Genomic DNA, 12,623 nt, shown 5'->3' with positions numbered 1-12,623 from the left:
CACTGCACCTGCGCCTCCAGCTTTTCCCACTCTCCTAACCCTAACCCTAACCCTAACCCTAAGGCTAAGGCTAATGTGAGGGGTGGCCCCAGTGTCACCCCATCAGCGGCCTAGCTGCCTGAAAAGACAAAGTAGTCCTGGCAGCAATCTTGGGGCAGCCCCGCAGTGCCTTGCACAAGTCCTCCACAGCCCCACTGCACCTGCGCCTCCAGCCTTTCCCACTCTCCTAACCCTAACCCTAACCCTAAGGCTAAGGCTAAGGCTAATGTGAGGGGTGGCCCCAGTGTCACCCCATCAGCGGCCTAGCTGCCTGAAAAGACAAAGTAGTCCTGGCAGCAATCTTGGGGCAGCCCCGCAGTGCCTTGTGCAAGTCCTCCACAGCCCCACTGCACCTGCGCCTCCAGCCTTTCCCACTCTCCTAACCCTAACCCTAACCCTAACCCTAACCCTAAGGCTAATGTGAGGGGTGGCCCCAGTGTCACCCCATCAGCGGCCTAGCTGCCTGAAAAGACAAAGTAGTCCTGGCAGCAATCTTGGGGCAGCCCCGCAGTGCCTTGCGCAAGTCCTCCACAGCCCCACTGCACCTGCGCCTCCAGCCTTTCCCACTCTCCTAACCCTAACCCTAACCCTAACCCTAAGGCTAATGTGAGGGGTGGCCCCAGTGTCACCCCATCAGCGGCCTAGCTGCCTGAAAAGACAAAGTAGTCCTGGCAGCAATCTTGGGGCAGCCCCGCAGTGCCTTGCGCAAGTCCTCCACAGCCCCACTGCACCTGCGCCTCCAGCCTTTCCCACTCTCCTAACCCTAACCCTAACCCTAACCCTAAGGCTAAGGCTAAGGCTAATGTGAGGGGTGGCCCCAGTGTCACCCCATCAGCGGCCTAGCTGCCTGAAAAGACAAAGTAGTCCTGGCAGCAATCTTGGGGCAGCCCCGCAGTGCCTTGCGCAAGTCCTCCACAGCCCCACTGCACCTGCGCCTCCAGCCTTTCCCACTCTCCTAACCCTAACCCTAACCCTAAGCCTAACCCTAACCCTAAGGCTAATGTGAGGGGTGGCCTCAGTGTCACCCCATCAGCGGCCTAGCTGCCTGAAAAGACAAAGTAGTCCTGGCAGCAATCTTGGGGCAGCCCCGCAGTGCCTTGCGCAAGTCCTCCACAGCCCCACTGCACCTGCGCCTCCAGCCTTTCCCACTCTCCTAACCCTAACCCTAACCCTAAGGCTAAGGCTAAGGCTAATGTGAGGGGTGGCCCCAGTGTCACCCCATCAGCGGCCTAGCTGCCTGAAAAGACAAAGTAGTCCTGGCAGCAATCTTGGGGCAGCCCCGCAATGCCTTGCGCAAGTCCTCCACAGCCCCACTGCACCTGGGCCTCCAGCCTTTCCCACTCTCCTAACCCTAACCCTAACCCTAACCCTAACCCTAAGGCTAAGGCTAATGGGAGGGGTGGCCTCAGTGTCACCCCATCAGCGGCCTAGCTGCCTGAAAAGACAAAGTAGTCCTGGCAGCAATATTGGGGCAGCCCCGCAGTGCCTTGAGCAAGTCCTCCACAGCCCCACTGCACCTGGGCCTCCAGCCTTTCCCACTCTCCTAACCCTAACCCTAACCCTAACCCTAACCCTAAGGCTAATGTGAGGGGTGGCCCCAGTGTCACCCCATCAGCGGCCTAGCTGCCTGAAAAGACAAAGTAGTCCTGGCAGCAATCTTGGGGCAGCCCCGCAGTGCCTTGCGCAAGTCCTCCACAGCCCCACTGCACCTGGGCCTCCAGCCTTTCCCACTCTCCTAACCCTAACCCTAACCCTAAGGCTAAGGCTAAGGCTAATGTGAGGGGTGGCCCCAGTGTCACCCCATCAGCGGCCTAGCTGCCTGAAAAGACAAAGTAGTCCTGGCAGCAATCTTGGGGCAGCCCCGCAGTGCCTTGCGCAAGTCCTCCACAGCCCCACTGCACCTGCGCCTCCAGCCTTTCCCACTCTCCTAACCCTAACCCTAACCCTAACCCTAAGGCTAAGGCTAATGTGAGGGGTGGCCCCAGTGTCACCCCATCAGCGGTCTAGCTGCCTGAAAAGACAAAGTAGTCCTGGCAGCAATCTTGGGGCAGCCCCGCAGTGCCTTGCGCAAGTCCTCCACAGCCCCACTGCACCTGCGCCTCCAGCCTTTCCTACTCTCCTAACCCTAACCCTAACCCTAACCCTAACCCTAACCCTAATCCTAAGGCTAAGGCTAAGGCTAATGTGAGGGGTGGCCTCAGTGTCACCCCATCAGCGGCCTAGCTGCCTGAAAAGACAAAGTAGTCCTGGCAGCAATCTTGGGGCAGCCCCGCAGTGCCTTGCGCAAGTCCTCCACAGCCCCACTGCACCTGCGCCTCCAGCCTTTCCCACTCTCCTAACCCTAACCCTAACCCTAACCCTAAGGCTAAGGCTAATGTGAGGGGTGGCCCCAGTGTCACCCCATCAGCGGCCTAGCTGCCTGAAAAGACAAAGTAGTCCTGGCAGCAATCTTGGGGCAGCCCCGCAGTGCCTTGCGCAAGTCCTCCACAGCCCCACTGCACCTGCGCCTCCAGCCTTTCCCACTCTCCTAACCCTAACCCTAACCCTAACCCTAAGGCTAAGGCTAAGGCTAATGTGAGGGGTGGCCCCAGTGTCACCCCATCAGCGGCCTAGCTGCCTGAAAAGACAAAGTAGTCCTGGCAGCAATCTTGGGGCAGCCCCGCAGTGCCTTGCGCAAGTCCTCCACAGCCCCACTGCACCTGCGCCTCCAGCCTTTCCCACTCTCCTAACCCTAACCCTAACCCTAACCCTAAGGCTAAGGCTAAGGCTAATGTGAGGGGTGGCCCCAGTGTCACCCCATCAGCGGCCTAGCTGCCTGAAAAGACAAAGTAGTCCTGGCAGCAATCTTGGGGCAGCCCCGCAGTGCCTTGCGCAAGTCCTCCACAGCCCCACTGCACCTGGGCCTCCAGCCTTTCCCACTCTCCTAACCCTAACCCTAACCCTAACCCTAAGGCTAAGGCTAATGTGAGGGGTGGCCTCAGTGTCACCCCATCAGCGGCCTAGCTGCCTGAAAAGACAAAGTAGTCCTGGCAGCAATCTTGGGGCAGCCCCGCAGTGCCTTGCGCAAGTCCTCCACAGCCCCACTGCACCTGCGCCTCCAGCCTTTCCCACTCTCCTAACCCTAACCCTAACCCTAACCCTAACCCTAAGGCTAATGTGAAGGGTGGCCTCAGTGTCACCCCATCAGCGGCCTAGCTGCCTGAAAAGACAAAGTAGTCCTGGCAGCAATCTTGGGGCAGCCCCGCAGTGCCTTGCGCAAGTCCTCCACAGCCCCACTGCACCTGCGCCTCCAGCCTTTCCCACTCTCCTAACCCTAACCCTAACCCTAACCCTAAGGCTAAGGCTAAGGCTAATGTGAGGGGTGGCCCCAGTGTCACCCCATCAGCGGCCTAGCTGCCTGAAAAGACAAAGTAGTCCTGGCAGCAATCTTGGGGCAGCCCCGCAGTGCCTTGCGCAAGTCCTCCACAGCCCCACTGCACCTGGGCCTCCAGCCTTTCCCACTCTCCTAACCCTAACCCTAACCCTAACCCTAAGGCTAAGGCTAAGGCTAATGTGAGGGGTGGCCTCAGTGTCACCCCATCAGCGGCCTAGCTGCCTGAAAAGACAAAGTAGTCCTGGCAGCAATCTTGGGGCAGCCCCGCAGTGCCTTGCGCAAGTCCTCCACAGCCCCACTGCACCTGCACCTCCAGCCTTTCCCACTCTCCTAACCCTAACCCTAACCCTAACCCTAAGGCTAAGGCTAAGGCTAATGTGAGGGGTGGCCCCAGTGTCACCCCATCAGCGGCCTAGCTGTCTGAAAAGACAAAGTAGTCCTGGCAGCAATCTTGGGGCAGCCCCGCAGTGCCTTGCGCAAGTCCTCCACAGCCCCACTGCACCTGCGCCTCCAGCCTTTCCCACTCTCCTAACCCTAACCCTAACCCTAACCCTAAGGCTAAGGCTAAGGCTAATGTGAGGGGTGGCCCCAGTGTCACCCCATCAGCGGCCTAGCTGCCTGAAAAGACAAAGTAGTCCTGGCAGCAATCTTGGGGCAGCCCCGCAGTGCCTTGCGCAAGTCCTCCACAGCCCCACTGCACCTGCGCCTCCAGCCTTTCCCACTCTCCTAACCCTAACCCTAACCCTAACCCTAATCCTAAGGCTAAGGCTAAGGCTAATGTGAGGGGTGGCCTCAGTGTCACCCCATCAGCGGCCTAGCTGCCTGAAAAGACAAAGTAGTCCTGGCAGCAATCTTGGGGCAGCCCCGCAGTGCCTTGCGCAAGTCCTCCACAGCCCCACTGCACCTGCGCCTCCAGCCTTTCCCACTCTCCTAACCCTAACCCTAACCCTAACCCTAAGGCTAAGGCTAAGGCTAATGTGAGGGGTGGCCTCAGTGTCACCCCATCAGCGGCCTAGCTGCCTGAAAAGACAAAGTAGTCCTGGCAGCAATCTTGGGGCAGCCCCGCAGTGCCTTGCGCAAGTCCTCCACAGCCCCACTGCACCTGGGCCTCCAGCCTTTCCCACTCTCCTAACCCTAACCCTAACCCTAACCCTAAGGCTAAGGCTAATGTGAGGGGTGGCCCCAGTGTCACCCCATCAGCGGCCTAGCTGCCTGAAAAGACAAAGTAGTCCTGGCAGCAATCTTGGGGCAGCCCCGCAGTGCCTTGCGCAAGTCCTCCACAGCCCCACTGCACCTGCGCCTCCAGCCTTTCCCACTCTCCTAACCCTAACCCTAACCCTAACCCTAAGGCTAAGGCTAATGTGAGGGGTGGCCCCAGTGTCACCCCATCAGCGGCCTAGCTGCCTGAAAAGACAAAGTAGTCCTGGCAGCAATCTTGGGGCAGCCCCGCAGTGCCTTGCGCAAGTCCTCCACAGCCCCACTGCACCTGCGCCTCCAGCCTTTCCCACTCTCCTAACCCTAACCCTAACCCTAAGGCTAAGGCTAAGGCTAATGGGAGGGGTGGCCCCAGTGTCACCCCATCAGCGGCCTAGCTGCCTGAAAAGACAAAGTAGTCCTGGCAGCAATCTTGGGGCAGCCCCGCAGTGCCTTGCGCAAGTCCTCCACAGCCCCACTGCACCTGCGCCTCCAGCCTTTCCCACTCTCCTAACCCTAACCCTAACCCTAACCCTAAGGCTAAGGCTAATGTGAGGGGTGGCCCCAGTGTCACCCCATCAGCGGCCTAGCTGCCTGAAAAGACAAAGTAGTCCTGGCAGCAATCTTGGGGCAGCCCCGCAGTGCCTTGCGCAAGTCCTCCACAGCCCCACTGCACCTGCGCCTCCAGCCTTTCCCACTCTCCTAACCCTAACCCTAACCCTAACCCTAAGGCTAAGGCTAATGTGAGGGGTGGCCCCAGTGTCACCCCATCAGCGGCCTAGCTGCCTGAAAAGACAAAGTAGTCCTGGCAGCAATCTTGGGGCAGCCCCACAGTGCCTTGCGCAAGTCCTCCACAGCCCCACTGCACCTGGGCCTCCAGCCTTTCCCACTCTCCTAACCCTAACCCTAAGGCTAAGGCTAAGGCTAAGGCTAATGTGAGGGGTGGCCCCAGTGTCACCCCATCAGCGGCCTAGCTGCCTGAAAAGACAAAGTAGTCCTGGCAGCAATCTTGGGGCAGCCCCGCAGTGCCTTGCGCAAGTCCTCCACAGCCCCACTGCACCTGCGCCTCCAGCCTTTCCTACTCTCCTAACCCTAACCCTAACCCTAACCCTAACCCTAAGGCTAAGGCTAATGTGAGGGGTGGCCCCAGTGTCACCCCATCAGCGGCCTAGCTGCCTGAAAAGACAAAGTAGTCCTGGCAGCAATCTTGGGGCAGCCCCGCAGTGCCTTGCGCAAGTCCTCCATAGCCCCACTGCACTTGGGCCTCCAGCCTTTCCCACTCTCCTAACCCTAACCCTAACCCTAACCCTAAGGCTAAGGCTAAGGCTAATGTGAGGGGTGGCCTCAGTGTCACCCCATCAGCGGCCTAGCTGCCTGAAAAGACAAAGTAGTCCTGGCAGCAATCTTGGGGCAGCCCCGCAGTGCCTTGCGCAAGTCCTCCACAGCCCCACTGCACCTGGGCCTCCAGCCTTTCCCACTATCCTAACCCTAACCCTAACCCTAACCCTAACCCTAAGGCTAAGGCTAATGTGAGGGGTGGCCCCAGTGTCACCCCATCAGCGGCCTAGCTGCCTGAAAAGACAAAGTAGTCCTGGCAGCAATCTTGGGGCAGCCCCGCAGTGCCTTGCGCAAGTCCTCCACAGCCCCACTGCACCTGCGCCTCCAGCCTTTCCCACTCTCCTAACCCTAACCCTAACCCTAACCCTAAGGCTAAGGCTAAGGCTAATGTGAGGGGTGGCCCCAGTGTCACCCCATCAGCGGCCTAGCTGCCTGAAAAGACAAAGTAGTCCTGGCAGCAATCTTGGGGCAGCCCCGCAGTGCCTTGCGCAAGTCCTCCACAGCCCCACTGCACCTGCGCCTCCAGCCTTTCCCACTCTCCTAACCCTAACCCTAACCCTAACCCTAACCCTAAGGCTAAGGCTAAGGCTAATGTGAGGGGTGGCCCCAGTGTCACCCCATCAGCGGCCTAGCTGCCTGAAAAGACAAAGTAGTCCTGGCAGCAATCTTGGGGCAGCCCCGCAGTGCCTTGCGCAAGTCCTCCACAGCCCCACTGCACCTGCGCCTCCAGCCTTTCCCACTCTCATAACCCTAACCCTAACCCTAACCCTAACCCTAAGGCTAAGGCTAATGTGAGGGGTGGCCTCAGTGTCACCCCATCAGCGGCCTAGCTGCCTGAAAAGACAAAGTAGTCCTGGCAGCAATCTTGGGGCAGCCCCGCAGTGCCTTGCGCAAGTCCTCCACAGCCCCACTGCACCTGGGCCTCCAGCCTTTCCCACTCTCCTAACCCTAACCCTAACCCTAAGGCTAAGGCTAAGGCTAATGTGAGGGGTGGCCCCAGTGTCACCCCATCAGCGGCCTAGCTGCCTGAAAAGACAAAGTAGTCCTGGCAGCAATCTTGGGGCAGCCCCGCAGTGCCTTGCGCAAGTCCTCCACAGCCCCACTGCACCTGGGCCTCCAGCCTTTCCCACTCTCCTAACCCTAACCCTAAGGCTAAGGCTAAGGCTAAGGCTAATGTGAGGGGTGGCCCCAGTGTCACCCCATCAGCGGCCTAGCTGCCTGAAAAGACAAAGTAGTCCTGGCAGCAATCTTGGGGCAGCCCCGCAGTGCCTTGCACAAGTCCTCCACAGCCCCACTGCACCTGGGCCTCCAGCCTTTCCCACTCTCCTAACCCTAACCCTAACCCTAAGGCTAAGGCTAAGGCTAATGTGAGGGGTGGCCCCAGTGTCACCCCATCAGCGGCCTAGCTGCCTGAAAAGACAAAGTAGTCCTGGCAGCAATCTTGGGGCAGCCCCGCAGTGCCTTGCGCAAGTCCTCCACAGCCCCACTGCACCTGCGCCTCCAGCCTTTCCCACTCTCCTAACCCTAACCCTAACCCTAACCCTAACCCTAAGGCTAAGGCTAAGGCTAATGGGAGGGGTGGCCTCAGTGTCACCCCATCAGCGGCCTAGCTGCCTGAAAAGACAAAGTAGTCCTGGCAGCAATCTTGGGGCAGCCCCGCAGTGCCTTGCGCAAGTCCTCCACAGCCCCACTGCACTTGCGCCTCCAGCCTTTCCCACTCTCCTAACCCTAAGCCTAACCCTAACCCTAAGGCTAATGTGAGGGGTGGCCTCAGTGTCACCCCATCAGCGGCCTAGCTGCCGGAAAAGACAAAGTAGTCCTGGCAGCAATCTTGGGGCAGCCCCGCAGTGCCTTGCGCAAGTCCTCCACAGCCCCACTGCACCTGGGCCTCCAGCCTTTCCCACTCTCCTAACCCTAACCCTAACCCTAACCCTAATCCTAAGGCTAAGGCTAAGGCTAATGTGAGGGGTGGCCTCAGTGTCACCCCATCAGCGGCCTAGCTGCCTGAAAAGACAAAGTAGTCCTGGCAGCAATCTTGGGGCAGCCCCGCAGTGCCTTGCGCAAGTCCTCCACAGCCCCACTGCACCTGGGCCTCCAGCCTTTCCCACTCTCCTAACCCTAACCCTAACCCTAATCCTAAGGCTAAGGCTAAGGCTAATGTGAGGGGTGGCCTCAGTGTCACCCCATCAGCGGCCTAGCTGCCTGAAAAGACAAAGTAGTCCTGGCAGCAATCTTGGGGCAGCCCCGCAGTGCCTTGCGCAAGTCCTCCACAGCCCCACTGCACCTGCGCCTCCAGCCTTTCCCACTCTCCTAACCCTAACCCTAACCCTAACCCTAAGGCTAAGGCTAATGTGAGGGGTGGCCTCAGTGTCACCCCATCAGCGGCCTAGCTGCCTGAAAAGACAAAGTAGTCCTGGCAGCAATCTTGGGGCAGCCCCGCAGTGCCTTGCGCAAGTCCTCCACAGCCCCACTGCACCTGCGCCTCCAGCCTTTCCCACTCTCCTAACCCTAACCCTAACCCTAACCCTAATCCTAAGGCTAAGGCTAAGGCTAATGTGAGGGGTGGCCTCAGTGTCACCCCATCAGCGGCCTAGCTGCCTGAAAAGACAAAGTAGTCCTGGCAGCAATCTTGGGGCAGCCCCGCAGTGCCTTGCGCAAGTCCTCCACAGCCCCACTGCACCTGCGCCTCCAGCCTTTCCCACTCTCCTAACCCTAACCCTAACCCTAACCCTAAGGCTAAGGCTAAGGCTAATGTGAGGGGTGGCCTCAGTGTCACCCCATCAGCGGCCTAGCTGCCTGAAAAGACAAAGTAGTCCTGGCAGCAATCTTGGGGCAGCCCCGCAGTGCCTTGCGCAAGTCCTCCACAGCCCCACTGCACCTGCGCCTCCAGCCTTTCCCACTCTCCTAACCCTAACCCTAACCCTAACCCTAAGGCTAAGGCTAATGTGAGGGGTGGCCCCAGTGTCACCCCATCAGCGGCCTAGCTGCCTGAAAAGACAAAGTAGTCCTGGCAGCAATCTTGGGGCAGCCCCGCAGTGCCTTGCGCAAGTCCTCCACAGCCCCACTGCACTTGCGCCTCCAGCCTTTCCCACTCTCCTAACCCTAAGCCTAACCCTAACCCTAAGGCTAATGTGAGGGGTGGCCTCAGTGTCACCCCATCAGCGGCCTAGCTGCCGGAAAAGACAAAGTAGTCCTGGCAGCAATCTTGGGGCAGCCCCGCAGTGCCTTGCGCAAGTCCTCCACAGCCCCACTGCACCTGGGCCTCCAGCCTTTCCCACTCTCCTAACCCTAACCCTAACCCTAACCCTAATCCTAAGGCTAAGGCTAAGGCTAATGTGAGGGGTGGCCTCAGTGTCACCCCATCAGCGGCCTAGCTGCCTGAAAAGACAAAGTAGTCCTGGCAGCAATCTTGGGGCAGCCCCGCAGTGCCTTGCGCAAGTCCTCCACAGCCCCACTGCACCTGCGCCTCCAGCCTTTCCCACTCTCCTAACCCTAACCCTAACCCTAATCCTAAGGCTAAGGCTAAGGCTAATGTGAGGGGTGGCCTCAGTGTCACCCCATCAGCGGCCTAGCTGCCTGAAAAGACAAAGTAGTCCTGGCAGCAATCTTGGGGCAGCCCCGCAGTGCCTTGCGCAAGTCCTCCACAGCCCCACTGCACCTGCGCCTCCAGCCTTTCCCACTCTCCTAACCCTAACCCTAACCCTAACCCTAAGGCTAAGGCTAATGTGAGGGGTGGCCTCAGTGTCACCCCATCAGCGGCCTAGCTGCCTGAAAAGACAAAGTAGTCCTGGCAGCAATCTTGGGGCAGCCCCGCAGTGCCTTGCGCAAGTCCTCCACAGCCCCACTGCACCTGCGCCTCCAGCCTTTCCCACTCTCCTAACCCTAACCCTAACCCTAACCCTAATCCTAAGGCTAAGGCTAAGGCTAATGTGAGGGGTGGCCTCAGTGTCACCCCATCAGCGGCCTAGCTGCCTGAAAAGACAAAGTAGTCCTGGCAGCAATCTTGGGGCAGCCCCGCAGTGCCTTGCGCAAGTCCTCCACAGCCCCACTGCACCTGCGCCTCCAGCCTTTCCCACTCTCCTAACCCTAACCCTAACCCTAACCCTAAGGCTAAGGCTAAGGCTAATGGGAGGGGTGGCCTCAGTGTCACCCCATCAGCGGCCTAGCTGCCTGAAAAGACAAAGTAGTCCTGGCAGCAATCTTGGGGCAGCCCCGCAGTGCCTTGCGCAAGTCCTCCACAGCCCCACTGCACCTGGGCCTCCAGCCTTTCCCACTCTCCTAACCCTAACCCTAACCCTAACCCTAAGGCTAAGGCTAATGTGAGGGGTGGCCCCAGTGTCACCCCATCAGCGGCCTAGCTGCCTGAAAAGACAAAGTAGTCCTGGCAGCAATCTTGGGGCAGCCCCGCAGTGCCTTGCGCAAGTCCTCCACAGCCCCACTGCACCTGCGCCTCCAGCCTTTCCCACTCTCCTAACCCTAACCCTAACCCTAAGGCTAAGGCTAAGGCTAATGGGAGGGGTGGCCCCAGTGTCACCCCATCAGCGGCCTAGCTGCCTGAAAAGACAAAGTAGTCCTGGCAGCAATCTTGGGGCAGCCGCGCAGTGCCTTGCGCAAGTCCTCCACAGCCCCACTGCACCTGGGCCTCCAGCCTTTCCCACTCTCCTAACCCTAACCCTAACCCTAAGGCTAAGGCTAAGGCTAATGTGAGGGGTGGCCCCAGTGTCACCCCATCAGCGGCCTAGCTGCCTGAAAAGACAAAGTAGTCCTGGCAGCAATCTTGGGGCAGCCCCGCAGTGCCTTGCGCAAGTCCTCCACAGCCCCACTGCACCTGCGCCTCCAGCCTTTCCCACTCTCCTAACCCTAACCCTAACCCTAACCCTAAGGCTAAGGCTAATGGGAGGGGTGGCCCCAGTGTCACCCCATCAGCGGCCTAGCTGCCTGAAAAGACAAAGTAGTCCTGGCAGCAATCTTGGGGCAGCCCCGCAGTGCCTTGCGCAAGTCCTCCACAGCCCCACTGCACCTGCGCCTCCAGCCTTTCCCACTCTCCTAACCCTAACCCTAACCCTAACCCTAATCCTAAGGCTAAGGCTAAGGCTAATGTGAGGGGTGGCCTCAGTGTCACCCCATCAGCGGCCTAGCTGCCTGAAAAGACAAAGTAGTCCTGGCAGCAATCTTGGGGCAGCCCCGCAGTGCCTTGCGCAAGTCCTCCACAGCCCCACTGCACCTGGGCCTCCAGCCTTTCCCACTCTCCTATCCCTAACCCTAACCCTAACCCTAAGGCTAAGGCTAAGGCTAATGTGAGGGGTGGCCTCAGTGTCACCCCATCAGCGGCCTAGCTGCCTGAAAAGACAAAGTAGTCCTGGCAGCAATCTTGGGGCAGCCCCGCAGTGCCTTGCGCAAGTCCTCCACAGCCCCACTGCACCTGCGCCTCCAGCCTTTCCCACTCTCCTAACCCTAACCCTAACCCTAAGGCTAAGGCTAAGGCTAATGTGAGGGGTGGCCCCAGTGTCACCCCATCAGCGGCCTAGCTGCCTGAAAAGACAAAGTAGTCCTGGCAGCAATCTTGGGGCAGCCCCGCAGTGCCTTGCGCAAGTCCTCCACAGCCCCACTGCACCTGGGCCTCCAGCCTTTCCCACTCTCCTAACCCTAACCCTAACCCTAACCCTAAGGCTAAGGCTAATGTGAGGGGTGGCCCCAGTGTCACCCCATCAGCGGCCTAGCTGCCTGAAAAGACAAAGTAGTCCTGGCAGCAATCTTGGGGCAGCCCCGCAGTGCCTTGCGCAAGTCCTCCACAGCCCCACTGCACCTGGGCCTCCAGCCTTTCCCACTCTCCTAACCCTAACCCTAACCCTAACCCTAAGGCTAAGGCTAATGGGAGGGGTGGCCCCAGTGTCACCCCATCAGCAGCCTAGCTGTCTGAAAAGACAAAGTAGTCCTGGCAGCAATCTTGGGGCAGCCCCACAGTGCCTTGCGCAAGTCCTCCACAGCCCCACTGCACCTGGGCCTCCAGCCTTTCCCACTCTCCTAACCCTAACCCTAAGGCTAAGGCTAAGGCTAAGGCTAATGTGAGGGGTGGCCCCAGTGTCACCCCATCAGCGGCCTAGCTGCCTGAAAAGACAAAGTAGTCCTGGCAGCAATCTTGGGGCAGCCCCGCAGTGCCTTGCGCAAGTCCTCCACAGCCCCACTGCACCTGCGCCTCCAGCCTTTCCTACTCTCCTAACCCTAACCCTAACCCTAACCCTAAGGCTAAGGCTAAGGCTAATGTGAGGGGTGGCCCCAGTGTCACCCCATCAGCGGCCTAGCTGCCTGAAAAGACAAAGTAGTCCTGGCAGCAATCTTGGGGCAGCCCCGCAGTGCCTTGCGCAAGTCCTCCATAGCCCCACTGCACTTGGGCCTCCAGCCTTTCCCACTCTCCTAACCCTAACCCTAACCCTAACCCTAACCCTAAGGCTAATGTGAGGGGTGGCCTCAGTGTCACCCCATCAGCGGCCTAGCTGCCTGAAAAGACAAAGTAGTCCTGGCAGCAATCTTGGGGCAGCCCCGCAGTGCCTTGCGCAAGTCCTCCACAGCCCCACTGCACCTGCGCCTCCAGCCTTTCCCACTCTCCTAACCCTAACCCTAACCCTAACCCTAACCCTAAGGCTAAGGCTAATGTGAGGGGTGGCCCCAGTGTCACCCC

The sequence above is a fragment of the Struthio camelus genome, chromosome 7 (assembly GCF_040807025.1).
Source record: "Struthio camelus isolate bStrCam1 chromosome 7, bStrCam1.hap1, whole genome shotgun sequence".
Lineage (NCBI taxonomy): Eukaryota > Metazoa > Chordata > Aves > Struthioniformes > Struthionidae > Struthio > Struthio camelus.
This window is presented reverse-complemented; position numbering follows the sequence as displayed.